A 5,079-nucleotide genomic window follows, 5' to 3' on the forward strand; every position below is an offset into this window, starting at 1 on the left:
AGTTTTCCTTCTCGTCAGGACACTTGACTCTGTTCAATACAAGGAGATAGCATTGCATATCAAAAACTAGGTTAGAAGCTAGCTAAATAGTTTGTTGCTAGCAAACCTGCCAATATGACAACCAAATGTAAAAATATCAGTTGGTCAAACTAGAAACATGGGAGGATTTGACAGCATATTGTATCATGACTGCAACACTAGGGACCTGAGAAATTCATGTTCATCACTCACCACGTTAGGTCATCAGATGCTCCCCAAAAATATCTCTGCGAAAACAAATCAATGCTATCTAGCTAGCTTGTTTTTTTTCTCATTGGACTTGTTTTTACAATGTATTCAATTTTGGTTTATGTGGTTGTTGGTTTAGGTTTCTGTGACTTTTTAGCAAGTACAATCTGCATGTATAATGTGAACATCTAGCAACACAAAGGTTGCGAGTTTGAATCTCATCATGGAGAACTTTAGCATTTTAGCTACTTAGCAACTTTTCAACTGCTTCCCACTTTTTAGCTACTTTGAAACTACTTAGCATGTTAGTTAACCCTTTCCCCAACTAACCGTAACTCTTTTAGCTAACCCTTCCGCTAACCTTGACAGTTTAATCTAATTCCTAAACTTAACCTTAACCCTATAGTCTAGCCTAGCTAACGTTAGCCAGCCAGCTAATGTTAGCCACCTAGCTATCTTGCTAAAATTCGTAACATTACGTTTTTTGCAAATTCGGAACATATTGTTCATTTTGGATATTCATAACATATTGCATGTTTAGCAAATTTGTAACATATAATACACATAATACGAATTGTAATTCGTAACTTATCATCCAAAATGGGTTATGAACCTCCACAAGTTAATACATACCTTCCGAAACATAACATATCATACCATACATTGTAAAAACAACAGGGAGGAGGTGAGAGCCCTCGGAGTGTGGTGTCAGGAAAATAACCTCACACTCAACGTCAACAAAACTAAGGAGATGATTGTGGACTTCAGGAAACAGCAGAGGGAACACCCCCCTATCCACATCGATGGAACAGTAGTGGAGAGGGTAGCAAGTTTTAAGTTCCTCGGCATACACATCACAGACAAACTGAATTGGTCCACTCACACAGACAGCGTCGTGAAGAAGGCGCAGCAGCGCCTCTTCAACCTCAGGAGGCTGAAGAAATTCAGCTTGTCACCAAAAGCACTCACAAACTTCTACAGATGCACAATCGAGAGCATCCTGGCGGGCTGTATCACCGCCTGGTACGGCAACTGCTCCGCCCTCAACCGTAAGGCTCTCCAGAGGGTAGTGAGGTCTGCACAACGCATCACCGGGGGCAAACTACCTGCCCTCCAGGACACCTACACCACCCGATGTTACAGGAAGGCCATAAAGATCATCAAGGACATCAACCACCCGAGCCACTGCCTGTTCACCCCGCTATCATCCAGAAGGCGAGGTCAGTACAGGTGCATCAAAGCTGGGACCGAGAGACTGAAAAACAGCTTCTATCTCAAGGCCATCAGACTGTTAAACAGCCACCACTAACATTGAGTGGCTGCTGCCAACACACTGACATTGACACTGACCCAACTCCAGCCACTTTAATAATGGGAATTGATGGGAAATGATGTAAATATATCACTAGCCACTTTAAACAATGCTACCTTATATAATGTTACTTACCCTACATTATTCATCTCATATGCATACGTATATACTGTACTCTATATCATCGACTGCATCCTTATGTAATACATGTATTACATACATGCATAGCAGTTCAGACGTCTTTTGTCCTCGTCTTGTCGTGTCGTGTATATATATATATTTACAACTTTTTTTTCACATACATTTTATTTTTATTTTCCATCAACTCATCTTCAATACACTCTCCTGCAACCTGCATCACCAATTGATATGTATAAATACGTATTATTTACCTCAAATCTGCAATCAAATCTGCAATCCTCCAAGAAGCTAGCCAGAAGCTAGCCAGAAACTCCAAGAAGCTAGCCAGAAGCTAGCCAGGAGCTAGCCAGAAGCTAATCAGAAGCTAGTTAGCTTCTTTACTGGCAACTCGTTCGTATTCAGCTAACCACGGTTTGTGGTCATCAGCTATCCTTTAACTCGAAAATCTATCGCCAGTTTTGTACGGCGCAGCGCGACTCGAACGGAACATACCGGACCGATTTTTTTCTCTCCATGTCCCTGGATTTCACCTGCTCTCTGGACATTCACTCCCGGATCTCACAGCTAGCTGGCTGCTATCCGTGTGTCTATCTGCTTTCGTCGATTCCGGAGCAAACATCAATTACTCCGGAGCTAGCCAGCTCCGTCAACCACTCCTGAGCTCCGTCAATCACTCCTGGGCTGCAGTCACCTATCCGGACCCGTTTTACTGCCTACACGGAGCCCCTCCGGGCCTTCACAACTGGACTGCCGACGTTATCTACCCGAAGGAGATCCGGCTGGCTCCTCCGTCGCGACGTTACCTGAATGCCCATCTGCGGCCTGCTAACCGTTAGCTGTCTTACCGGATGCTCTCAGAATAGACAATCGGACAATTTATTTATTTTTATTATTACTATGTTTCTTCTTGGGCCTCTATAACTATATCTATTGTTTTTATTTTTTTGTTGTTGTGTGATTTGGACTAATCCCCTCTACAACACGGAACTCCACTAATCTACTGACGGAACGCAAGAGGTGGCTAACAACAGACCTCCATCCTATGCTAGCTTGCTACCGATGTCCTGGCTAGCTGTCTAAATCGCCGTGACCCCCAAACCAACCTCTCCACTCCCTGGACCCTTTTGATCACTCGACTAAGGATGCCTCTCCTTAATGTCAATATGTCTTGTCCATTGCTGTTCTGGTTAGTGTTTATTGGCTTATTTCACTGTAGAGCCTCTAGTCCTGCTCACTATACCTTATCCAACTTATTAGTTCCACCACCCACACATGCAATGACATCTCCTGGTTTCAATGATGTTTCTAGAGACAATATCTCTCTCTTCATCACTCAATACCTAGGTTTACCTCCACTGTACTCACATCCTACCATACCTTTGTCTGTACATTATACCTTGATGCTATTTTATCGCCCCCAGAAACCTCCTTTTACTCTCTGTTCCAGACGTTCTAGACGACCAATTCTTATTGCTTTTAGCCGTACCCTTATTCTTCTCCTCCTATGTTCCTCTGGCGATGTAGAGGTGAATCCAGGCCCTGCAGTGCCTAGCTCCACTCCTATTCCCCAGGCGCTCTCTTTTGATGACTTCTGTAACCGTAATAGCCTTGGTTTCATGCATGTTAACATTAGAAGCCTCCTCCCTAAGTTTGTTCTTTTCACTGCTTTAGCACACTCTGCCAACCCGGATGTTCTAGCTGTGTCTGAATCCTGGCTTAGGAAGACCACCAAAAATTCAGAAATTTTAATTCCAAACTACAACATTTTCAGACAAGATAGAACTGCCAAAGGGGCGGTGTTGCAATCTACTGCAAAGATAGCCTGCAGAGTTCTGTCCTACTATCCAGGTCTGTACCCAAACAATTTGAACTTCTACTTTTAAAAATCCACCTCTCTAAAAACAAGTCTCTCACCGTTGCCGCCTGCTATAGACCACCCTCTGCTCCCAGCTGTGCTCTGGACACCATATGTGAACTGATTGCCCCCATCTATCTTCAGAGCTCGTGCTGCTAGGCGACCTAAACTGGAACATGCTTAACACCCCAGCCATCCTACAATCTAAACTTGATGCCCTCAATCTCACACAAATTATCAATGAACCTACCAGGTACCCCCAAAGCCTTAAACACGGGCACCCTCATAGATATCATCCTAACCAACTTCCCCTCTAAATACACCTCTGCTGTCTTCAACCAAGATCTCAGCGATCACTGCCTCATTGCCTGCATCCGTAATGGGTCAGCGGTCAAACGACCTCCACTCATCACTGTAAAACGCTCCCTGAAACACTTCAGCGAGCAGGCCTTTCTAATCGACCTGGCCGGGGTGTCCTGGAAGGATATTGATCTCATCCCGTCAGTAGAGGATGCCTGGATATTTTTTTAAATGCCTTCCTAACAATCTTAAATAAACATGCCCCATTCAAGAAAATTAGAACCAGGAACAGATATAGCCCTTGGTTCTCCCCAGACCTGACTGCCCTTAACCAACACAAAAACATCCTATGGCGTTCTGCATTAGCATCGAACAGCCCCCGTGATATGCAGCTGTTCAGGGAAGCTAGAAACCGTTATACACAGGCAGTTAGAAAAGCCAAGGCTAGCTTTTTCAAGCAGAAATTTGCTTCCTGCAACACTAACTCTAAAAGTTCTGGGACACTGTAAAGTCCATGGAGAATAAGAACACCTCCTCCCAGCTGCCCACTGCACTGAAGATAGGAAACACTGTCACCACTGATAAATCAACCATAATTGAGAATTTCAATAAGCATTTTTCTACGGCTGGCCATGCTTTCCACCTGGCAACTCCTACCCCGGTCAACAGCACTGCACCCCCAACAGCAACTCGCCCAAGCCTTCCCCATTTCTCCTTCTCCCAAATCCATTCAGCTGAAGTTCTGAAAGAGCTGAAAAATCTGGACCCCTACAAATCAGCCGGGCTAGACAATCTGGACCCTTTCTTTCTAAAATTATCTGCCGAAATTGTTGCCACCCCTATTACTAGCCTGTTCAACCTCTCTTTCGTGTCATCTGAGATTCCCAAAGATTGGAAAGCAGCTGCGGTCATCCCCCTCTTCAAAGGGGGACACTCTTGACCCAAACTTCTACAGACCTATATCTATCCTACCATGCCTTTCTAAGGTCTTCGAAAGCCAAGTCAACAAACAGATTACCGACCATTTCGAATCTCACCATACCTTCTCTGCTATGCAATCTGGTTTCAGAGCTGGTCATGGGTGCACCTCAGCCACGCTCAAGGTCCTAAACGATATCTTAACCGCCATCGATAAGAAACATTACTGTGCAGCCGTATTCATTGATCTGGCCAAGGCTTTCGACTCTGTCAACCACCACATCCTCATCGGCAGACTCGACAGCCTTGGTTTCTCAAATGATTG

This window comes from Oncorhynchus nerka, linkage group LG26 (genome assembly GCF_034236695.1).
Source record: "Oncorhynchus nerka isolate Pitt River linkage group LG26, Oner_Uvic_2.0, whole genome shotgun sequence".
In the NCBI taxonomy this organism is placed as follows: Eukaryota; Metazoa; Chordata; class Actinopteri; order Salmoniformes; family Salmonidae; genus Oncorhynchus; species Oncorhynchus nerka.